Genomic DNA, 26,315 nt, shown 5'->3' on the forward strand with positions numbered 1-26,315 from the left:
ATGATGGCAAGCTTCAGATATTTAATACCGACTACAAAAGGTCATGTATTACTAATTATTCAGTAAGTGCAAAAATATGTAGCCTGCACTAATGTATTGAAGTTTCTACCATTAAATTACATAATGTGCATTGATCTCCTTGTATGAGGTCCTTCAGGATAAACCTTCTATAACTCCTTGTGGTGAGGGTCTGATTCAGGATAGACATTACCAAACTTCTCCATTTCCATAAACATCTAAGCACACCTCAGACATTTGTTTGCAGTTTCATTGTGGACATAATGTTGGCTGAGTGCATGTGCATGTTGCCTGTGAGAACATCACAACAGTTTTGCATCTTAGCCATTTCTTAGGATACAACAAGGGGAAAATCACTTTTGGGGATACTGAACCTATCCAATAATATGTACTTGTCAGACTTTATTGTTGTTCAGTGTGATATCTGGTAGTTTCAAAAGTATTTCTGTGGGTTTGGGAAATAATTCTCAATTCACTTCCAACAATATTTATATAACTACTGTAGAGTGGTAGACCCTGTGTTTCATTAATATTTAATGAATTTTTGCGAGGATAATTTCTAAATCTACTATGTACAATTTCACAACTCTTAAAGTATACTTTAAGATTGTTATTTATTACTTGCATTTACATTTCTTTAAATGCTTTAAGTTTTAATATACTTTAAGTTTAAATTAAACTTTTAACATTTAACATTAACATAAACTTTTAATATTTAAACATTGAAAATGTTTTAAGTTTAAATATTTTAAGAGAGTTAATGCTTTAATTGCTTTAAGTTTTTAATTGTATTTGAATTTCAAAATTTTTGAATGTCTCTTAATGTGGAAAACATGGCATTTGTAGGTATCACCTGTGACTTTTGATTCAATTTGATCTCTGGATTTAAGCTCAGAACTTTCAATCTCTAGTTTTCTTAGGTGCATATTAAAAAACTGAATATTTATCGAAGTCCAATGACATCGTCACATAATTGGAGAAAAATTCCATAAGAAGAATGAAATGTTTATTATATTTTATTGATGGAACCAAGTAGCTTGATATCAAACATGCACATACACTGACTAATCACATATTTAGACTATTCCTTCTTTAACTCCAAAGTCATACTTTTATTCTATTCAGTGGCCATGATAATATACGTAAAGCCAGATAGAACTATCCTGAATGAATCCATTTCCCTGGAAGATATCTCATTTTATATTAGATGTTACTGGCATTATATTGTTGGTGGCACATTTTAAATATGGAATAGTTTTCATGTAGGATATCAAACACTCTAATATTCTGGCTATTCTAAAGCCATTTAAAATATTTGTAAGATGGGAATAAGCCATAAGACTAAATTAAATCAAAAGCTTTATGATAAAATAGTATCAGTGTTCTGTTGTTTTCAGGAGAAAATTTGATAAATTGGCAATGAATTATTCTTCACATTTTAGGGACTTTTTGGCACAACCCTCTGTCTATATGTTGCTTTAAACCTGTCAGTGATCTAGAAGAATGTCTACCCCAAGCATGGTGGCATGGGCAGATGAGAACAATTTGTTCCTGTGCCCATGCAGCAGGCTGAAGTAGGTGACTTGGAGTGCTTAGAGATTTGGTAAGACACAAGAGATGCCAAAGTTGTCCACTGCATCCCTGGCTGTCTCTAGTCATCCTGGCGTTTGTCCTGTTCCTGGACTTTGCTTACTCTGGAAGAGAGAGTGAGGCTGATATCTTTGCACAACTCTGCCTCACTAAAATACAATTTACCTGCAAGTCAACACATCACCCCACGATACCATTAGTCTTCTTTGAAAATGAAGGATGAACAACAACAAGAATAGCAGTAACTACCCCATCTGTGCCTGTGAGGCTGTGTGAAAGTCAGGGAAATGGCCCCAGAATGGAGAGCCATAAAACTGTACAACTAAAGAATGAGGATGTACTCATTTTAGGGTATTAGAACCATTGATTTAGATCTGGAAGGGACCTTAGAGGTTGAGTCCAAGCTCTTCTTTTAACAGATGAGGAAACTGAGACCCAGGAAGGTCACATGATTTTCTCCAGAAAATCTACTTCAGCCAGTAAGTGTTCAAGGTTTGGACTCAGGACTTCCTGACTTTAAGTTTAGTCCTCTAATTTATACAGTTAATGTGTGTATGTGTCTAAGAAGCTAAGGTTGAGTAGATGAGCTTAGAGATTTAAGTAATTCCAAGTTCCATATAAAGAAACATAATAATATAAAGTAATATAAAGCGGCTATGATATAATTATACGTTACTTTAATTTTATTTTTCAAGTCAACTTGCATTTCTTGAACACTTACAAGGTACCAGGAATGTGCTCAATTCTAGATTAATAAAAATGTAGTCTCTAGAACCTCCCACCAAAACCTAACTCTGGGGCCTTGTTGTGAGTCAAAGAAGATTCTGTGCTCTTGAAGGCTTTGATTGTGAAGCACAAACTCTTCTAAGCTTGGCCTAACAAAAGAAGGCATCCAAAGATCAAACTGTTTAATTTTGGAGATGTTCATTGTTAAAAGGTTGGCCACATGAAGATAGCTTTTTTTTTCCCTCTCCTGCCATGTTAATTTATGAAGACTAGGTACTAAGATATATCAGGGGATAGTATCCCTAAATGATTGAAAGTTTGGATTCTTGAAGTATTGAGATACTTGTCCAAATTTAGAGATGCAAAATCAGATCATACCTGGAAATTTCTTTTGGATTCCTCATTTTAAATGGATACTGACAACCTAAATTGTGTTCAGAAAAGAGCAGCAAGGATTATGAAGGGTATAGAAAACATTTCTTATAACAAAGTCAAGGGAAATAATGATAGAAAGAGTTAGGGAAGCAAAAATAAAGATTTTAATTATTGAGAAAACTCAGGATTGACATAACAGTTGTCATCACATTTTAAAGATGTAGCACCAGAAAAAGGGATTGGAATTATTCTGTGGATCTATAGTGGTGAGGATCAATAATGAGTATTTTTAAAAGAAGATTTGTGTTCAATATAAACATTTTTTGAATGAAGAATAATTAAAAGTAGAATGGTATGTCTGGTAAAATACTGAGACTCCCATAATAGATGTATTCAAACAGATCATCTGCTGTCCTGGAGAAATCATCAGACTTCCATGGGCCTCATTTTTCTCATTTGTAAATCCAGAAAATAGAGAAAATAAGTTGTAGGGACCTTTTAACTTTGAAATACCATAATTGCATTGTGAATAACTGGTATCACTGTAGTAAATGAGGTTCTAGTCTTATAAAACAGAGCAGAGAAGGAATGGTGGCTCTAGGACATCTAGGGGGCCAGATGCCAGAGTGAAGTTATATTCCCTATCTCATAGCTGTACTCAATGTAAATGGTTATTGCTTTTGTTCGAAGGGTCCAGCCAGAAGCTCTGTTTGGGGGCTATGACTGATCTTTTCTTGTATTTGATCCAACCTAGCACCTCACTTCCTGCTGAAGGAAAGACCCTTGAGAATTTAGATTTCAAACTATGGATAGGAACCCTCCTTTTTCCTTTTAGTACAAATTACTTGAATGGAAAAGTGGAGTTCCACAAGATGGTCAGAGGAATGGGACAATGATTTCAGAAATTTTCTGAATGAAGTGACTCTGAGGAGTCCTGATCAGAATTATGTTCTGGTTTCTCCAAAGTAATTAAGAAATACAGGCAAGAATGCTTCTTTTGAAGTCAGTCTTCCCTTAGAATATCCAGTGGTTGTTTTTAAAAACTGTCTTTTCCATGTGGCTGGCCTAAAGTTAGATGTAATTAAACATGATGTTGCTTATTCTCACTTATTCCTGACTTCTCAAATATTTATAGATTTAAATAACAAAGATTAAAGTTACTGGTCTGACCATTCTGCCACAAGACTAGAAGACGTATCAATGGAGTTATAAAAGGACATTATGGTTTCCTAATATGCACACTGGTATTCAATTCCAATTCATCAGACATAGCATTGATTAAATGCCTTCTGTTTGTATTGTACTGTGGATAAAAATCACAAAATGAAAATAGCCTTGAAGCCTGCAGAAAATGCTTCCTCTCTCCTTTCTTTATTACAACAAACTCTGTCCCAGAGGTCAGAGATTGTGTATTTAAGGAAACTGAGAAAGGAAATTTGTATAGATGTGTTTATTTGCTATTGCCATGGCACTGTATTAAGAACCTTAGCTTCAATTTGTTATTTTTTACCTTTTGAGACTTTTTAAGGTGTCCAAAACAATATCCCTCTTTCATTAAAGAAGATGTTAATTCCAGGGGACAAACTCGAAAATATAGAAATAGAGCATTTAAAGAAGAAGCATGGAAAAGAAAATTCTCAAACATTTCCTGAGACATTTCTAAACTAAATCCCCATCCAATATTGTGTACACTTTTATTTTTGGTGGTCTATGAAAGTCTATAAAAGCTATTGAAAGCAATTGTAGAAAACAACAGGAAATCTAAATGAATTGGTCTTTTATTACAAGTGGTGTAGGAGGTTCTCTTCCCTCCAGGGGACAGATGGTGACTAAGAGGTTCAGTTTATTAAGCTACAACATCATTTTGACAGTGGGATGTTGAAGTCAGGGTTCAAAAGTTATTTCCTCTGGCAGATCTCATTTCCAGAAATGTCTAATTTGTGTGTGTGTGTGTGTGTGTGTGTGTGTGTGTGTGTGTGTGTGTGTGTATAGACAGAGAAAGCAAAAGAGTTTCTTCTAAAATGTGTTTTTTTTCTTTTTTCTTTTCCAAATTATTTCATTCAGTGACATTAATGTATCTTATAAATACAAATTAGGATAAAGAGAATCTTCAGAATACTTTATAAGAACTGTATTTCTTTCAAAGAAGATCTGAGAAAATCCATAATAGTCATCACTTCTAAAAAAATGTGCCTGATTGTTGCTCAGAAAATCATACAAAGCAGGAAATGATGATTAATTAAGGCCTCCATATTTAGTATGTGATCTATATATGATGCATATCATATCTGTATATTATATATAGTTTATGTGGTACACTACATACTATATATACACATTCTCTATGTGCCTATACATATACATATACACCACAGTAGTTGGAAGAAACAAGAAAAACCTCATATAGGAGGTGACATTTGGTCTGTGCTTTGGAGGAAACTAGAGTAGAAGTAGAGGTGAGGAAGAGGTGGACTTTCCCTGGATGGGGATCATGTGGGATGGAGTTGATTTTATGTAAATGCATGAGGACCAGAGATGTTTCCTAAATTTGAGGAATTTTAGGAAGACCAATTTGACTGGATCATAGGAAGTATGAAAAGGAGATTAATTTTTCTTTAGTTTAGAAAAGCAGGTTAGAACCAGTTTATAAAGAGCGTTAGATGCCAAGTCAAAGATTTTGTACTTTCATTAAAGAAAAAGAAAAGCATTTACTGAGTGCTTATCAAGCACTGAGAAAACTGCTGGAGATACAGGCACCAAAAACAAGATAATCCTGGGCTTTAATGGAGTTTCCATCCTAAGAGAAGTAAGTTTGGGCCACTGGAATTTATTGATCAAGGGAGCTCCCTGGCTAGACATCCTTTATGATTCTTTAGGAATTACAGCCTTGATGTAATTTTTGTAGTTCAGTGAAAGTCTGAGCTGTTTGCAGAGTTACTCAAGATGCCTAGATTGTAATGGAGAGTTCTGACAAAAGAAGATAGACCCACTGAAGAAGGAAATGGAAAACTACTCCAGTGTATTTGCCAAGAAATCCCAATGATCTGTACTGAAATGATACAAGATATGACACTAAAAGATGAGCCCCTAAGGTAAGAAGGTATCCAACATGCTAATGGGGAAGAGAGGAGGATGATGACAAGTAATACCAATGGAGACCAGGCCAAACCTGAAAGGAAGTTCAGCTGCAGATGTGTCTGGTGTTGGAAGGAAAGTTTGATGATATAAGATCATTATTACATTGGATCCTGGAATATAAGATTCACAACCAAAGATAAGCTGACAAACAGTTGATGGAAAGATTAAACACTGGCATCTTGGGTGTCAGTGAATTTAAATGGACAGGAATTGATGAGTTTCATTCTGATGATCATTACATTTACTACTGTGGACAAGAATCCCTTAGAAGAAGTAGAGTAGTCCTCATGGTCAATAAAAAGGGTGAAAAAAGCAGTACTGGAGTATAATCTCAAAAATAATAGAACTGTATCTATTCAAATCCAAGGCAAACTGTTCAGCACCACAATAATACAAGTCTACATTCCAATCACTGATGCCAAAGCGGCCCAAGTTGGTCAGTTCTATAAAGATCTATATCTTCTATAAATATTCCAAAAAAGATGTCACATTCATCATAGGGGACTGAAATGCTAAAGTAAGAAATCAGAAGATAACTAGAATAGCAGGCAAGTTTGACCTTGGAGTACAAAATGTTTTGGTGAAAGAAGGAAGGAGGGATGATGATGGGAGAAGGGAAAAGGAAGGGAATAGAAGGTAGGGAAGGTAGGGAAGATAGCCGGGGTAGTTGGTCCCCAGCCAGGGTGAGAAATTAACCCAAGTCCTTTGGAGCTCAATAAAAGCAGGCTACACTTTAGGTATAGAATAAGCTGGGTTTATTTAGGTTAGGAAAGAAAAGGTCTGGGGAAGATAAGAGGTAGATCTCCGACAGTTATGTTGGGACCAAGGCTCTCCTCAGTCTGGGGAAAAGGCACCCAAAACCCCTTCTCCAAAAAAGGTGCCAAACACTGGTGCCTCTCTCTCTTTCTTATACTTTCTCAGATACCTCCCACAAAGGAAGTGGGAGGTGTCCGAGGAAGCTGTGGTAGGGAGATGTAGTCTCCCAGGACTTAGAACACTTTAAAACACACAGAAGCAAGGAAGAGACTAATAAAGGCTTATCAAGATAACTCCCTGGTTGTAGCAAGTATTCTTTTTCTGCAACCCAAAAGATGATGCTATCCACAGACATCATCAGATGGTCCATACTGAAATCAGTTTGATTATAAACTTTGCACCAGAGGTGAAGAAGCTCTATATAGTCAGTTAAAATAAAGCTTGGAGCTGACTGTGGCTCAAACCATGAGCTTCTTATTGCAAAATTTAGTCTTAATTTGAAGAAAGTTGGGAAAACCATCAGACTTTATTTTTATGACCTAAAAAACACCACTTATGACTATAAGGTAGAAATGAATAGATTTAAGGGATTAAATCTGTATCTGAAGAACTGTGGAGAAAGGTTTAGAATATTTCACAGGAGGAAGCAACAAATCATTCTAAAAAAAAAAAAAAAAAAGAGCAAGAAAGCCAAATAGCCTTACAAATAGCTGAAGATAGAAGGAAGGGGAAAAGGAAAGGAGAAAGGGAAAGATAACTGAATATGCAATTTCAGAGAATGGTAAGGAGAGATAAGGAGGTTTTCTTAAATGAGCAATGCAAAAAAAATAGAATGAGAAAGATAAGAGGTATATTCAACAAATTAAAGATATCTAGAGAATGTTCCATGCTAAAATGAGCATGCTAAAAGACATTATTGATTGCCTGCATAATATAAAATATAGGTGGTCCATCAGATGAAAATTTTCCATATATGGGGTAATGGTAGGGCCTTAAGGAATTCCATAATTTTGATTTTTCAGAACAGCATTTCACCTCTAGGTAAATACTGAATTGTGACTGGTGTCCAGATGTCAAGAACCATGCCAGGGTGGGATAGCAGGATCAGTCATAGCTCAAGAACTTTCAAGTTGAGAACCTTTTTAAGTAGTTGGGATAAAGTAGAAACCCATTTATGAGCCCTACCTTCACAGCTTGAGGGATAACTCAAGTATATTACCACCTAGTGGACAGAGTATATATTTGATTCCTTTATTGAATTAATTAACAGGACATTTTCTGTGGGCCTGCAGAAGCCAAAGACAAAGACGGGTTTGGGAAATTGCTGCTATAGCACCACCAAGTACAGACCAGTACAGATACCATTTGACCATACAATCTAATCCACTGATATGTTTGGAAGAAAGAAACGAAGATCCTGGGGCCCAGGAACTTCCTTAGTTAGAGAAGCACTCAACATGTAGATTTACATACATTGAGGATGCTGTGATAGTCCTGGGAAAAGGGCAAATGGGACACATGGCTAAGGAAGTTAACAGATGAAGATGAATAGTTGGACAGGTCCAGTTAAGTTTATTGGAAATATATGGCACCAATTTATGCATGCTGTGCCTATCAAATAATCAAGCAGATTGCAAAATACAGAAAAGAAAATCAGTTATCACTTTAATGATATCTTGATTCCTCATTCTCCTTTGCCCCACAAATCCAAAGATGTGGCTAAAATTTGCCTTTACTTCCATAATGTCTTTCTCACATCTCTCCCCTTCTTTCTAGTCTTAGCAGGTAGATAGCTCAACGAATAGAGCATTGGAAGGGGGATCAGGAATACTTGAGTTGAAATTCTGCCTCAAACAACTTCTTGTTGTATGATCCTGGGCCAGTCAATTAATTTCTGTCTGACTCAGTTTCCTCTCATTTAAAATGAGGATGATAATAGCTTGTAACTAAAACCATTGTTGTAAGAATAAAATGAGATCATATCTGTCACATATCCTCTAAACCTTAAAACATTATATAAATACTAGAAAATATTATTATCATCACCATCATTATTATTAAATTACACACATACAACCACAATCCTTATTCAGATCTTCTTCACCTGTCATCTGAACTGCTTTAAAAGCATTGAAATAACTTTCCCTTGTAATAATGTTTTCCTTCTCTCTCCATTGCTGCCAAAGTGTTTTCTCTAAAATATAGTCTAACCATGTAACATTTTCTGAAAGTCCAATAGTTCCCTTTTGCTTCAAGAAGTATGTATGTGTGTATATGTGATACATATAAATATTGATATACGTGTGTATGCCTCTATAGTTTTTAAAGCCCTGTCTAACCTGTATCTAACCAACTTTCTAACCTTATTGTAAATTATTCTTTGTTCCACACTCTGGTTCTGTCAAACTTGATTTCTTGTTATTCCTCATTTATGACACTCCTTCTCCCTTCTCCATCCTTAGACTGACTGTCCTCCATAATTAAAATGCATAATAATATAATAATGATACATTATTAATGATATAAATATAATGTTTCCATTATGGTTTCCTGTCATCATGCCATGCAATAATTTTGTATCTATTATCTATCTATCTATTATGTTGGATATCTATATCTATATTCATATCTATACCTATCTTCACAAAAGAATATAAGATCTTTGAAGGCAGATTTCATTTTTTATTCTTTGTATCCTCAGAACCCAGCATGATACCTTATAGAAGGTTTTAAATATATTTTTGTTGATTGAGTTAGCTCCCAATTAATGAGCTATGACACATAAATAGATAAAGGTTGCTATGGAGACTCTTCTTCCCAGTTTTACCTTCTTTTCCTTATTTCTTTATTAAAACAAAACAAAACAAAACAAAAACATTTACCTTTTGCCTAATACTAAGTATTGGTTCCAAGACAGAAGAGCAGTAAGGGTTAGGTAACTGATGTTAAGTAATTTGCTCAGGGTTATACAGCTGGGAAGGGTCTAAGGCCAAATAGGTACCAGGACCTCCAATTTCTAGGCCTGGCTCTATATTCATTAAGCCATATACTTTCCCCTTCTACTTTATTTTCCACTGGATTCTAAAGTTGGAAGGGATTTCAAAGATCAGTTAATTAGAAAAGGACCTAAAGTAAGAATTGCATCTACAGTATCCCAGACAGGTATTCATCCAGTCACTGCTTAAAGATTTCTGGTGATTGAGAACCAACTGATTTCTAAGACAATACATTCCAACTTTGGATAACTCTGATTATTAGAAAGTTTTCTCCCCATAATTAGACTTCAAAGGTTTTGTTTGTTTGCTTAATGGGATAATACTGCATGGACGGGTATGCATACGTGTATATATGTGTCTTTATTATCAGGTGGCCAGCCTGGACCCTTGCCAGCGATGTACTCAATGATTTTCCAGTGTGGAAGATCATGTTAGCAACTAGGTTTCACTGACATAGCCTTTGATAAACTAATCTTATCTCAAAATGAAGGATTGGCATAAACAGGCTATAATATATGAACAATGAGAAACTTGGAGGAAGAACGGGAGTAGTGGACATTATCAAAGAATTATTTGAAGGAGAGATGATGGGCTGGTCACTTGGCAAAAATGAAGAATAACAGGTAGACCTCCAGAGTGGTCTACCAGTAACCTTTTAACCTTCCATCTTAGAATCAATAATGTGAATTGTGGCTCCAAATCAGAAGAGCAGTAAAGACTAGGCAATGAGGGGTAAGTGACTTACTCATGGTCACACAGCTAGGAAGTAATGTCTGAGGTCAGATTTGAACCAAAACGTCATGGGCTTTGATGGCTTCCCACACAGGACCTCCCATCTCTAGGCTTGGCTCTCAATTCACTGAGCCACCAAGCTTCCCCCTAGTAGTTTTGATGTTGGATCAAAGTAAGAAACATCAACATATCAGCTTGATCCTCCCTTCTGACTATAATCTCATCCTGGGAACAAGTATCTTGGAGGACTCTGAAAAATTTACACTCTCTTTGACTTCACTTCCTCTCCTCTTACTCATCTTTTAACCTTTTACAATCTGGTTTCTTACTGCATCACTCAGCTGTAGTTATTCTTTCTTATGTTACCAATGAACTCTTCAGAGTTTTCCCAGAGATCTTTGCCCTTTTATCTTCTCCTTGCACAACCCATATCTTGGTAACTTCCTCAGCATCCATGAGCTTAACTATTATTTCTATTCATATGACTTCAGAATCTATCAATCCAGGGCCAATAACTCCCCTGAGATTTAGTCTTCCTCTCACAAAACATCTATGGGATATTTCAAATGAAATGTCCTTCACATTTCTCAAACTGAAAATGTCCAAAACTGAGCTCATTATCTTTCTTTAAAAACTCCTGTTCTAAACTTTTTAGTTTCTGTCAAAGGCATCACTCTCCACCCAGGCATCCAGATTTGTAACCTCAATAATGATCCTTAACTCCTCATTTTCCCTCATCCCACATATCCAGTCAATTGCCAAATCTTTCCATTTCTTCCTCCACATTAGTTCTCACTTCTGACTCCTTTTTTATTTACTACACAGTTACCGCTTTAGTTTGAGCCCTCATTATCCCTCTCCCAGATTATTATTATTGCCTTTTAACTGGTTTCTCTCTTTCAAATCTATGCTTACTTTTATCAATCCAGCAAATGGATGTCAAAGTGATTTTCATTAAGTATAGATCTGATTCTGTCAGTCTCCTAATCATTTGATTCTCATGATTCCTTGTTACCACTGGGATGGATTTGACAACATTGTCCCAAATATTGTTCAAACATTGTTGTGAGTAACTCCCTTTTCCAAACTCTGTGATGCACAAAACTTGACTTCATTTGCTCTTTTTATATGATAATTCCTGAAGACTCTGATTTTGCCTTCCTCCAGGACTAGAATCTACTCCTTCCTCACCTCTGCCCCACAAAATTTCTTCTTTCAGAATGCTGATAAAATACTGTCTTTTACATAAAGCCTTGTACTCTCTCCAAAGCTACCTTATATTTAAGGATTTTGCATTTATTTGTATTTATTTTTCTTATGTTTGTTTTTATTTGTCTGTATCTCTTCTTGTTATCTTTCCCATTAGAATGTAAATTCTTTGCAAATAGGGACCATTTCTTTATTTTTGCAGTGTTTAGTCTCCAGTACACAGCATGTATTTACTAAATGTTTATTTGGTACATATCTCCAAATTATGCCTCATTTGGCTAGATTTTGATAGTCAAATGATCACTGAACAGAATTATATCTGTGGTTATATTCATCAAGGAAATCTTATATGCTATTAATGTATGCATATGAGAAAACTTGTTGACCAAAAGCCTTTATATTATTAATAATTTTATTTCTAGAACAATAATAAATATAATAAATAATTTTATTTACATAATAAAATAAAATTTTGTTATTAATAAAAATAGCCATGATGAAATCTTCCATCCCCTATAGCTTTTAGGCAATGATGTGAATATAAAGTTTTGTCTGCTATAGGAAAATCTGCAAAATTCTGAAGATTTACAGTTAGGTGGTAATTACTATGCAGAATGGAACTGGATCATATGAGGATAGAGCAACTTTTTGTGGTTCAAGGAATGTCAATGTGTATCCATAGTTGTCAAAAGAAGATAGGTTGAAAGGCACTGATCAGTGGAATCATAAAATCCCTTGTGGTGGTTGGTGACCACCTGCTAAAGGTTACTAAAGGCAGGTATAGAGTATTTCCATCTGATATGTAAATCTGAAGAGTAGAAAGATATATAGTGTAATATTCCTGCCGAGGCCTACTATGAAGAAAGCATTCTAGATATATCTGATAGCCAGTGAAAATGCAAAAGCTCAGGATATGAAGGGTTATCTATGAGAAAAAACAAAGAATATGGAACACTATTGCAACAGTCAAGGTATGATGTAATGTGAATCTGTGTCAGAGTAGAAAAGGGCACATAAACAAAAGATATTACTAAAACAGAATCAACAGAACTTGACAATATTTGTATATGGGGGTAGTGTGAAAGAGAGGGGTCAAAAGTTTTGAGCCTTGAAGACTTGGTGGATGGTGGTGTCCTCAGCAGTAATGGGGGAAAGGAGGGAAGGGTTTTTGGGGAAAGATAGTGAGTTTAATTTGTGATGTGTTGAGTTTAAAGGGCTGATGGTACATTTGGATTGAGATGCCTAAAAGGCAAGTGGAATGTAAATCTGGAGGTTAGAAAAGAGATTAGAGTTGGAAAATGTATTCAAGAATCATCTGTAAAGAGATGATGGTTGAAATCATAAGAGCTGATGAGAGGATCAACTGGAAGCATTTAGAAGGAACAAAGAAGAGGGGCAAGAACAGACTTCCAGGGAATACCTTCCTTTCCCAGCAATTATTTCAATGAGGATTCAGCAAAGGAGACTGAGAAGGAACAGTCAGACAGAAAGGGTGAGAACAAGAGGAGAGCAGTGTTGTGAAAACTTAGAGAAGTTAAAGGAGTTTGAAAAAAAAAAGTCTAAAAGGCCACAGAGGTACCAAGAAAGATGAGGATTGAGAAAAGGTCATTACTTTAGATTTGCCAATTAGGAGGTAATTGGTAACTGAAAAGAGTAGTGTTAATTTAATGATGAGATTTCAAGCCAGACTTAAGAGAGTTATGAAGAGAATGAGAAGAAAGGAAGTAGAGGTATTAGTTATAGATAGCCTTCCCAAGGAGTTTAGTCATGAGCAGGAATGCTGTGGCAAGTGATGAGTTTTTTATGATAGGGAAGACTTAAACATGTTTGTTGGCAACAGGAAAGTCATAAGCAGACATAAAGAGATTGAAGATTAGTGAAAGATTAGGAAAGACTGAAGGGACAGTTTGCCAGAAAAGACAAGGTAGATAACAAGATCATTTGTGTATTACAGGAGGATTTTGCTTGAGAGAAGAGTCATCTTTTTAGTGAAATAGGCTTATGTAGGAAATAGTGAGGAAGGCAAATAGCCTCAAATTTTCAGGGAAATATAAAGCAAGACTTGAAAAAAAATTGATTAGAGGAGAGAAGCAAAGCCCTTGACATTTGCATTGATCATGGTCTTCTCTATGTCCCTTGACTAGGAGAAGATTTCATGAACTTTGGAGGTTTGGAAGATTTCCCACCTTTCCATCACCATCTGAGTAGCACCCCAAGTTTAGCTAATGGTAGTGACTGGATCAGCAGTAAAAAGCAGGCTAGACGCAAATTCAAATTTCTACAGAGAGCACAGAAGAAGCTACAACATTCCTAAAGTAAATGTCTTGAGGACTTCAGCAAAAAGGATTCCCAAGAGGTTTGAGTTAACTCTTTGGCCAAATGCTCTCCTTAAATTTGAATCCATTTTCTACTGAAAATTGTTTGTACTGGTAGAAGAGTAGAGTATGTACTCTTGGGGCAGACAGGGGAGGAGACATATACTGTTCTTACTATACCAGTTGAGTAAATATTCCTTTTTAAAATCTAAAAAAAAATGAAACTAGGTTCTCAGCTGAGAAAGCAGAGGGAGAAGGAGCCATGGGAAGTTAAAGGAGGGATGAAAAGGTTTTGAAATGGTACAGTGATGAGTAAAATAGTAAATTGATTAGCAATGTGTAAAAGAATTGCCTTGCTTGGGTGAGGACTGTCATATTCAAGGAGGTCACTAACTCTCTTTGATGTATATGAAGATGATGTACAGAGAGGATAGGATGGTACTTCTCTTTTATAACAGTTGCCCAGGCCGGATCCTTCAGGTCAAAGTGGTTTATCCCTTCAGGACCCACCTGGGGTTAATTGATATTATTAAATTGGGCTCTTCAGCTGGGATAAGGTCGGTGATCTGACTGTGTTGGCTCCCTTCCCAAAATAAGCTTTTGAAACCAATTTAGGAAGGTACTTTAAACTTTAAATATATTTGGTAAGAAGGATAATGATAAGGATTGAGGTATTAGGAGACCCTACTTAAATTTCTACTAATGAATCTCTAACTGTAGGCAATGAAGAATCAAATGATAGCTTCCCTCTGGTCCAGCCTGGCCAGGGCTAAACCAGAGTAGGTAAACTGCTGGGAAATCTTCAGCTTCTTCTGTAGATCTTAAGCCTTAACAGTTGAGATATATCCACCCTTTCTTCTTCGTCTCCTGCCCACTTCCCGGATCCCTCCTGGGCCCTTGGAAGCCTAGATAACTAAGATGATGAAACTCCTAATATCTAGGGGCAGTAGACACAGCCATGGTGGTCAAGTACAGGTTGATAATGGTACAGGAAAACACAGGAGGAGCTTGCAGAGTAATGTTTGCAACTCTATCTCCAAGACCAGGATCCACACTGATCTCTAGCCTTAGGACAGGTAAAAAACCCAGAACCTCTGCCAGGGTTCTCAACTGCCCTCTCTCCTGAGTCCTGCATGCCTCTCTGAGAACATTCTATCCAACTGACTTATCTGTCAATCAAAGTGAACTTCAAGCTCCCAGAGATTCAATATAACAGGACCCAGTTGAGATTACCTAACATAAATTTGTAGTAGACTCAGTGGGCACAGTTTAATGATTTTTTCGATCTTCATTTGGTAGCACACAAATAGAAGTGAAGGCAATGAATCATGCAAATAACAGAAAAGAGGATTGTATACAATGTCCATCTGATTCACCAAAGGGCCAGTAGGGAGAAGGTAAGGGAGTATAACCAGTGCAGAGGTTCTGAACTGAGAAAGAAATGATCAGTGAAGGGAGCAAAGGTCATAGTAAGGATAAATAGGAATGAAGAGCACAGGCACCTAAAAATAAACTTCTTCATTTGTTGATAATTGGACCTACAATGAAAATATCAAATAGTTCCCTTCCATTTGATGAGCATTTTAGAGCATTTTAGAATCCTAGATCAAGTATTAGATGAAGCAGCTAAAGCAGGCACAGAAGAGGACTTAGAGTTTGGTCAGACATCAAAGAAGCCAAGGTCATCCAGTGCATCCTGGATAATCACCAGTTGTCCTGATTTTTGTTTTACTACTGGTCTTGGTTGACTCTGGAAGAGAGAAGGAGGCCAACACTGACAACTTTGTGCAAATCTGCCTCACTTAAATCTAATTTATGCTTGAATCAAAAAATATCACCCCATAGTGTCATTGATCCTCTCGAAAAGTGAAGGACAAACAATGCTAACAACCACTATATGTACAAAACTGAGAAGTATTGAGGATAAGAAGGCAAAAGACATAAACTAACAAAACAGTTTTAAGCTCCTGGGAAGCTGGCTGCTTTGTGCTAGGTAAAATTAACTAATAACTAATTAAATCTATGTCCTTATAAAACAAGTAGGCTTGAGAACTTTTTATTTATTTATTTTATCACTGTATACTCTCTATCTTATAAGTAGCAGGCAAGTTGTGCCTCTTTGATTAAGTAATTGATTAGCTGAATAAAAAACAAAGTAAGTTAGATGAATTAGTTTCCCCTTAGGCAGTGGTTTCTTTAATTTGCTAAGTGAGAAATAATGGTCCCTAGAAATGGCCATATTTCAGCATCCAGCCTGTAATATGCCTTTAAAATTGAGGTGTTATGATGCAGAAAAGATTATTTTAAATTCAAGTAACTGAAATTTTTCTTAAGTTTTGTAGAATAAAGTAAAATCCCATTTTTCCAAAATATGATTTTAATGGAAATACTGGTTTCATGACAAGGGAACAAATGACAAAATAGACTTAAAAATACTTAGGAAATTATTAGGGAATTTACAAATTGAGCTTTTATGTAATTTATTGATCTTGGACTCAGGATTAATACTTGTATGTTTTATTTCCCATTATTATTCAACAGTTATAGATTTTTCCCCAATATTTTAATTACACATTTTAGTAGAAGTAACAGTAAGAACAGAAAAGAACAGGTTCAAGTCCTCTCTCTGACACACATTGTCTTTGTTACACTGTATAAGGCTCTTGACCTCTCAGTCCCTCAGGAAACCTTCTAAGAAGTTTCAAAGTAAGTATTAATCTGCACTGATAGAGGGAATTTTCCCTCTGGAAGGTCCCTAAATCAATCAAATCACAAGTCAGGTTAAAAAATAGAAATTTGATATTAAAATGAATAGAAACAACCAAAACTTTAGTGACTATTTCTATAAAGATTAATTATGTTCAATTCATCATGCTTCTTTCTTTCTCCTTAAGTGCTCAGGATTCTTTGTCCATTTATTCTCATTTACCTTTTCTCTTTCCCCAGAAAATCTTCCTTTATGGAAAACATGGCTCATTCTGGGAAGAAATAAAGAACCTAAAACAGGGACTATACTATATTCCATATTCTCTACACAGTTAATGATCTCCTAAAACTACTAAATCAAGTGTCTGCATGGGTGATTCTTGTGGGTTTAAAATCTAAAGTTTAATGGTGCAGCAAGGTAGCTTTTTTTTGTATTAGTTTCTTTCAAAATGTATTCATTTTCTCCTTCAGAGGAATAAAAAGAGGAAAGGTAGAGAACTTCCCTTGCATGTGGGGGAAAAGTTACATTAGAAACCTTCCTCATTTGCAGAGATATTACTAGATGCTTCAGCATTTGCTTATTAGAAGATGGATTTCATTTTAATCTTCCTCAGTAAATGAGCTCTGACAAACTGATATGCTTTGTAAAATGTTAACTGTTACCCACAAATTGAATGATTACCTAGCATGCATATTGAGAAAGTTCTTCATTTTAAGTCTTCATACCAGTCTTCACTTTAAGCTGAGTTCATAACCAAAATGACTACTCACTAATAAAAACGGTCCTCTCACATGTAATCATGGCCACCTTTGTTTTTTTGGTGGGAGGATACAGGTTGCTGTGAGGGTTTGCCAAGCCCTTTTCAGGGTTGTTCATCCACTTTTAGTGCCCATTTATCCCCCAACTCTTTCACTTGTGGCTCCAAGAAGCTCTAGTGGCTTCACCTGGATGAAACTGTCTGGGCAGATGGGCTAAATCATGTTGAGAGTAACTGATAGCCTTCAATGCCATCTATGAGTTGAGTGGTGTCTACCCCAAGCATGTGAAGAGCTCCCCATAGAATGGGTAGGTGAGAACATTTCCAATAGCCCTGATGGTGACTGAAGCAAGCATTGTAGAGTGGGTAGAGCTTGGTCAGATATCAAAGATGCCAAGGTCATTCACTGCATCCTGGGCCAGAGCCAGTCATCCTGACTTTGCATACAGCTGCTGGACTTGGATGTTTCTGGAAGAGAAAGTGAGGCTGATGTCAATAACTTTGTACCATTCTACATCACTTCACGACATCATTGGTCATCTTTAGAAGGAAGGATGAACAACAGGTTGGTAGGTATCAACCAAAGAGAGATGATAAAGCATTACTAGTTGTACTGATCACTGAAAAACAGCTTGTTTGTATAATTAATGTATGTATATTATTATGGACTATCTTATATAGCATATAATATAGCACATAATAATATAGTGATCATGCACTACATCTGTGGTGAAGACCTTTTCATCCAGATGGTAAGTCAGCAAACCTTGAATGTACCCCCCCACCAAATGAAATAATAGGTAAATCATTAGAGAGGGAATAGCGATTTAGTTTTATAAAGAAGGATTTTTTTTAAGGCTGAATTGTCTGACTGGTGGTAGAGAGGGATGAGGGCATGGCCATTCTAACATGGAATAATAATGAGAATTGTGATTTATTACCCAGCTCCACAGGCCACCGCACCATCAGGGCAGGAGAGCAAGAAAAGTGAAATCCAATCATGTTCTCATAGACCTCTCAGCATGGGTTTGACTTGCTCATTAACCAGTATCAGGAGTTTCACAGTCTTCAACATGGGAGAGGTTGTTTCCTCAAACCAGGAGGCCAAACTATGGCTTTTCTTGCCCTTTACTCCCCAGCTGGGAGATATGCCCTTTTTGGACCATCATGAAGTTACTGCTTTCCAAGGTGAGTTTATATTCCTTCCAGATCATTTGCCCATTTAAGCTAATGTGCTTTCCTGATGTTTGGTTCCCTGGTAGAGAAGGCAGTGGGAAACAGAAATCAATATACTTGATGCCTTTCCTCCTTTATAATTACACTCACAGACAGGGAGACAGACAGACAGACAGACAGATAGACAGACACACACACACACACACACACACACGCTCCTCTAGAAGCAGCACTGATAGAGAGGAATAGTTAAAATGTAAATAATTTATTCATACGCTGTTTCAGTTTGAGTTTGTTTGTAAATCCTAAAGAGTTTCCATGAAAACACATCCACTTTCAATGCCTGTGGGCTTGCTCTGTGGCTTGGAGCTAAAGACCATGACACTTCCCAGCTTTTTTCTGTCTTAAATCATTTCTACCCAAACTAGAGAAACTTAACCTCTGTGGTTCCAACTGAACTATCCAGACCAGGATTCTTGTCCTCAAACCTGAAGATCCTCTAAATCACAAGATGATGGCAACCTTCATCTTGAATTTCTTAAAAGCCTCTCACCACTGCGTCACATCAGAATCCCCTCTCCTAAATCATCTAATGTGAACTGCCACAGATCCCGGATGGGAATCAAATTGCAGGAGGATAAATATTTAGGGTGGCCCGTCCTCAAGATTCTAAGATGAGCCGAGTTCAGAAAAGCACACATCTTTTTTTCATTAAGAAAATGGCCTTGGCAGCTGCATGTAAGATGTTCGGTAGAAGCAGTGAAACAGAACTGGCTATTTTAATGCAGCACAGTCTATGAATCAGCAGCCAGTGGTGGTTGTCTGTCAGCCCCAATCAGAATTCTTATCCTGTAGCAACTGGCAGATGGAGACCCAAAGTCCTATTCCAGTTCTGGAATGCGTGCCATCTTCTGGATAAAATCACCTCTGTCAAAGCACAGCTGGGATGTTTGGATCCAGGGCAAAGAGGGAGTCATCTTTCAATAGCCCTTAGGTAGAGAAAATGACACTGCGTTACATCTGTTTATCTTTGGGAATATGATGAAAGGCAAGGTTACAGATAAACCAGGGCTGACTCTGGACTTAAGCGAAAATTGTTTTAAAATATATATTAGCCTCTGTAAATTCCAATTTCAATGCAATGGGTAATTTGTTAAGAAGTACACTAAGCAGGGGGGCAGCTGGGTAGCTCAGTGGATTGAGAGCCAGGCCTAGAGACAGGAGGTCCTAGGTTCAAATCCAGCCTCAGGCACTTCCCAGCTGTGTGACCCTGGGCAAGTCACTTGACCCCCATTGCCTACCCTTACCAATCTTCCACCTATAAGTCAATACACAGAAGTTAAGGGTTTAAAAAATTTTTTAAAAAGTAATCAAGGGGGCAGCTGGGTAGCTCAGTGGATTGAGAGCCAGGCCTAGAGACGGGAGGTCCTAGGTTCAAACCCGGCCTCAGCCACTTCCCAGCTGTGTAACCCTGGGCAAGTCACTTGACCCCCATTGCCCACCCTTACCAATCTTCCACCTATGAGACAATACGCTGAAGTACAAGGGTTTAAAAAAAAAAAAAAAGAAGTACACTAAGCAAGCAGAGCCTACAAAAACAAGAAGCTTCTCCAAATGTCAGGTTAACTGGGGAGTCCAGGGAAGATTTGGTTGCATTTATACCTTCCTTTTCCCATGACAGAGGAAAACTGTTAACTCCAAGGATGCAGGGATATGCAGCGATAGTATCAGAAAGAAACTAAAGAAGCCTAAGAGGAGGAGAAAAGCCAGGAAAAGAGAGGAGTGCCCAGGTTTTTGCTCTCATTCCGCATAGGAGGTAGGCACCAAAATATTGGAGATCTATAGAAAATTGTGGCTATCTTCCCTGAGAAAATAGGGACTTGTTATATACTACAGTGCTGTGAGGAATAGAAGGAAGGAGACAGAGCAAAGGAAATCTCCTATCTGAGAAGGAAATAAAAGAGTAAGCATTTCTTTTTCTTTCTTTTTTTTTTTTTTTGAAACCTTTACCTTTTATCTTAGAATCACTAAGTATCAATTCCAAGGCAGAAGAGAGGTAAGAGCTAGATAATTGAGGGTGTCACTTGCCCAGGCTCACATATCAGTATCTGAAGTCAGTATCTGAAATAAGATTTGAACCCAGGGCCTCCCATCTCCAGACCTGACTCTTTATTCACTGACCCACATAGCTGCTTCAGGAGTAGGCATTTCTATAGTGGCTACTATGTGAGAGGCACTGCACTAAAGGATTTTTCTTTTTTTATCCAAATATCTTACTCAATCCTCACAACAACCTTGCAAAGTAGCTGTAATGATTACCCCCATTTTAAAATTGAGGAAACTGAGGAAATATTACTAATAATCATAATTATCTTTATCATCATCGTCGTCATTGTAGGTAGCATCTATAATGGCACCTACTTTTGTTTGATACTTATGCCAGGCAGTATGCTAAATGCTTTACAAATATTTTCACATTTTTTTTAAACTCTTACCTTCCATCTTAGAATCAATACTGGGTATTGGTTCTAAGGCATAAGAGTGGCAAGGGCTAGGCAATGGGGATTAAGTGACTTGCCCAGGGTCACATAGCTAGGAAGTATCTGAGGTCACATTTGAACCCAGGACCTCCTATCTCTGGGCCTGACTCTCAATCTACTGAGCCACCCAGCTGCCCCCTATTTTCACATTTGATGCTAACAATGCCCCTGGGAGGTACGTGTTATTCTCATACCCATTTTACAGTTGAGGAAAATGAAGGGTAAGTGACACCTCATTCACAAAGCTACCCTGTTTCCCTGAAAATAAGACGGTGTCTTATATTAATTTTTGCTCCAAAATATGCCCTATGACTTATTTTCAGAGGATGTCTTATTTTTTTTTTTGTAATGAAGAAGAATTCACATTTATTACTGAGCCAAAAAATGAACATTTATTATGGTATATACTGTACAGAACAGTAGTTGTCATCACAAACCAGCATAACCAAACTGAATCCTACGGTATCAGGTACCAATATTAACGGTATGAATAGAAAGTAAAATTTATTCACTGACAATTATGTCATCATCTTCTAGGACTTCATCATAACAATCCAATTCCTGAATTTCCTGTTGAATTTGTTGTGACTCCATTTCTTTCAGAATCATTGGCCCATATCTGTCATGTCTAGCAATTGCACTGTCCTTGAATGAGTATTTCTTATCAAGGTAGCCTGCTCGTAGTGCATTTGTAGTTTCATCCATAGCAATCATGTTGGAAAGATTGTATTTAGAGAAATCAGTGTCATCAATAAAGGACTTGAATGCAAATGTACATTTAATAATTTCAGCATCTTCCAGCCTAAACAGTGTTGTGGATCATCTTAAAGACAGTTTACTTTGCTGAAGGAAATTATCCAGTCAGTGTTGTGATGCTTTGAAATCATTGGGGGCTATTTCAAACTGGGGTGCCATTGCAAGAGCAAATTCTTGAATCTGAGCCCTATTCACAACCAAAGTCTTTGCTCTCCTGTCAACAACCCAATCACAGATCAGTTCTTTTAGCTCAGAAAATAATGGTTGCCGACCTGATCCACACTTGCGCTTTTTAGCATTGCCATTGTTCACCTGTTGTTTGAGGTTACCATAATCTGCTCGCCATTTTTGGACCAATCCCACATTCAACATCTTCTCTTTGCAGTAAGCAGTAAGATCTTTGCCCCAAGACTCTTCCACAATATCCTTCTTGAACTCAACAGAATAGCTCTTTCTTTTTGTGCTCATGTTCTATAGGGAAAAATAAACCAGAACTTTATTTCTTGTACCATACAGTACTTCAGCTGATACCCCCTAAAGAATGAAAGTGATTCACTGTTTACCTCCAGCAATCTGGGTGCGCCCGGAGCTTGTCATGGTAGTGAGGAGATGCGGTAGGGTCTGCTTTAAAGGGTTTTGGTCCTTCTTCCTAAGGCATGCTGATTTAAAATGTCCTATTAGGTGAAACTTCCCAGATCCCAGATCGCCATTGACACATGCACGGGTTCTCCTCAGGTAAGGGCTGGATGCACCTGAGCAAGCTGCCAGCTTCATGCCTTCTAGCATCTAGCTCAGGCACATTATTAGCAGTCGGGTACATTTTATTAGGAATTTAGGGGTTTCGGGTAGTTTGGGATGCCTCAGGCAAGGGAAATAAGGTGACCCTGGCTACCAGTCAAGCTAAACTGCAGGCAGAAATAAATTAATGACCCCTTCAGCAGCCCCCTCCCCCAAAAAGTTTAAATGAATTATAAATAACTTACCACTCCAGAGCAGGCAAATACAGGGCAGCGCCTGAAACAGCATCTGGGCGGCATGTGCATCAGTGTAACACCACCGAGAGGGGAACCGCAGCAACTTTTGAAAGTTCTGCCTCTGCAATGAAGACTGTCAGATGCAGTCAGATGTGACTAGAACATACATTCTTCCTGTGTTGCAGCCTGGACATCATGGGCTGCTGCACAGAGCATTGGGAGCTGCCAAACAGCCTTCGCCTACCTTACAATCACTTAGCCCGCTGCTGATCAACAAAGCAGACCAGGAGCAGCCCCTGCAAGGTAAAGAGTGACCCAGCAATGTGGGACTATGGTATGTCTTATTTTGGGGAGGTGCCTTATATTAGGCAGCCCCCCCCGGAAATCACTGCCATGTCTTATTTTCGAAGTACGTCTTATTTTCAGGGAAACACAGTAGTAAGTTTTTGAGACTATATTTGAACTCAAGTCCTATTTATTCCAGACTCAGAGTTCTAGCCATTCTACCTGTTATGATTAAAAATGATAAAGACCAATAAAATGAGGGAAATTAGTAGTTTAATTAAAGCCATGGCCATGTTGATAAAATATATAATTTGACCATGCATCTGATAAAATCTCTTCAAAGATACTGCCAGTGCCGCCCATCCTCGCTATGTAGCCAAGAGAGAGATCTTCACAAGCCCGACCTCCGAATTTACACTGCCATATACGTGGGGACATTTTGGGTCCCCACGTCCAAAACCGGAAACCGGAAACCCATTTGATCATGGGGAATGTAGTCTCAAAGTCCCCACGTGTCCACAGGAAGTTTGTAAGATACTTTTAAATGGCACCTCCCTGAATTCCAAACACACATCTCACCAGTTGTCCCTATGTCCCTTTTCATCCCCCTGATGAAACATCAGGGAACCATGGTTCAAGATAGGATTGGAGCATATAACAAGACCCAACACACTTTAAAGTCAGGGCTCACACAGCCCAGGTCATATCTTAGGGGACTCCCTTAAAAAGTAAGCCCCTATTTGTCTCATTATGCCATCAGCTATAAATTACTTTGGGAAATCTTAGACTATAGCTACTTTATAGCTAATCTATGTTTTAGCAAAAGTAGGTAACAGATTCTGTAAAAAATTCTGTAAAAGTACTTATGATAATGGTGGTATCAGGCAAAGGACAGTCTATTTCACCACCCCAAAACTGTATGAAATGCAAATGGATTTATATGACTGTAAAAGAAATCTAGAAAACACACAGACAGACTTGCAATGACTTACAAAAAAAGATACAATTTTCCTCTCTATTTAATGAAACCTGACTGGAAGTAGAGCATAGTAGATTGAGATTTGAAATTTGAGCAAAAAAGATGGTGTAAAAGTCTTGCCTCTGATACATGCTGGCTGTGCTTAGGAAGTTATTTGACCTCTCTAGGTATCTCTCTAAGGCTTTAAGTTCCAGATATGGTACAGACCTGCCCTGTTAAAGTTAGTTTACTCATCTGAGAGCTCCTTCTATCACTGAAGTAGGTCAATTCCCTATCCTAATAAATCCTTTATTTTCTGTGAGGCTCATAAAGTCCTTCTAATTCAATGCCACTCTATGTTTCGGACTTCCCTTGGAAGGGAATTAAAATTAGTGTTGCCACAGGGACAACACACTGATATCCTAATGACCTTTTCCTCACAAGGTCCTTCCTGCACATCCTTCCCACAAATCTGAATTAACCTTCTACTGTCTGAGGAACCTCAACAAAATGTCTTCAAATCATGTATCACAAGAGAATCTCTTACACAAGTTACATTCAAAACTTCAAGGATTCGTGATTCTGTAATTGTGGGTAGTCCCTCCACTGATAATGAGCTAAGGTTCTCTCTAAGCTCTTCATGAATTTCCATGACAGAAAAATTCATCACCTTTTGGGCAACTGAGCAATAAGTCTTTTTAAACTTACCCCAACTGGTTCTCAACTGTAGATACAGAGTTTTCTATTGATCTTATGCATGAAACCTTCTTAATTTTGTAAACATTATAGCTTATATGCTGCAGGCATGACCTTAGAGAACCTAGGAAAATCTTTATGTCATGAAAAATTATTAGAATGGGACATCAGAGGAAGAAATGCATTAAATTTTTTTTGGAACCAGACTTATGACTTCATTATTATCAAGAACTGCCAGTGAGGAAATCTCCTCAATCAGTGTACATCAGTTACCTGCTCTGTAACTAACAGTCTTAGAGGGTTGGTTGTCTGAACACTGAGAGAATAAATGATTTTCCCAAGCTCACATAGTCATATCAGAAGCAAGACTTGCATTCTGCTCTTTCTGGTTCTAAGATCACCTCTTTACACAATTTGACACATTGCCACTTTGTTACTGGTGTGTGTGTGTGTGTGTGTGTGTGAGAGAGAGAGAGAGAGAGAGAGAGAGAGAGAGAGAGAGAGAGAGAGAGAGAGAGAGAGAGAGAGAGATTGATTCCTTGGGCTATCAGGTAAAGTATATGAACTCTTTCTCAGAAAAATGTTTTTAAAAGCTCAAGATAAAATGTATAACATTACAAAGGAGGCCAATTATATTGAAATATAATTATCTCTCCACAGATAGGAATAAGTCTAAATAAAGTGATACTTGAGTATCAGGAAATGTAAGCAATTCCCGTATACAAGCTCTTAACTTGCCTGTTGTAAGCTAAGAATAGTATTTGGGGATATAAATCTTTCTCTCTATCTTTGTCTCTCTGTCTGTCTCTCTCCACAAGAACGCAGACCCCGGGGCTAAGCAACCACTGCTCTATGTGTCTCTTAATGGATCTATCTAGTCCTGAAACATCTCAAGAGCAGTTTTTATTTGCTTGTCTACATTTATGCTATATATTGCATATCCAAAAGGATACATTGACTTGCTTTGCAATAGCACCATGCTTTTACTGTCTCAAAAGCTTAACTGGCTTCCATCCTATTTCCTTTATAATCCACCAGAGCTTCATGTGAAACATCCCTGAGAAGGATTTGTTTGGTTCCGCTTGCTGTGGTATCACTCTTCTTTAAACATGGCTGGCAATTTTGACATTGACAACTATCTATCTCCTATCCTCTCGATGGCCAGCTGGTCCTGTTAGTCCAATGTGTAAACAAGCAGCAAATTCCTAATCCTCAGTCCTGAAAGGCACACACACACACACACATACCCAGACCCAGAGGCATACACACACAGGGCTGCAGCTATTGCTGGATGGAAAGATCAATAAAACTCAGCAGAGTTGTCTTTTTTTTTAAACATTAATTAATATTCATTTTTAACATGGTTACATGATTCATGCTCCTACTTTCCCCTTCACCCCCCGCACTCCTCCCACCCATGGCCGATGCACATTTCCACTAGTTTTGTCATGTGTCCTTGATCAAGACCTATTTCCAAATTGTTGGTAGTTGCATTGGTGTGGTAGTTTCAAGTCCACACCCTCAATCATGTCCACCCCGACCCATGCGTTCAAGCAGTTGTTTTTCTTATATGTTTCCTCTCCTGCAGTCCTTCCTCTGAATGTGGGCAGC

This window comes from Gracilinanus agilis, chromosome 1, assembly GCF_016433145.1.
Source record: "Gracilinanus agilis isolate LMUSP501 chromosome 1, AgileGrace, whole genome shotgun sequence".
NCBI lineage: Eukaryota > Metazoa > Chordata > Mammalia > Didelphimorphia > Didelphidae > Gracilinanus > Gracilinanus agilis.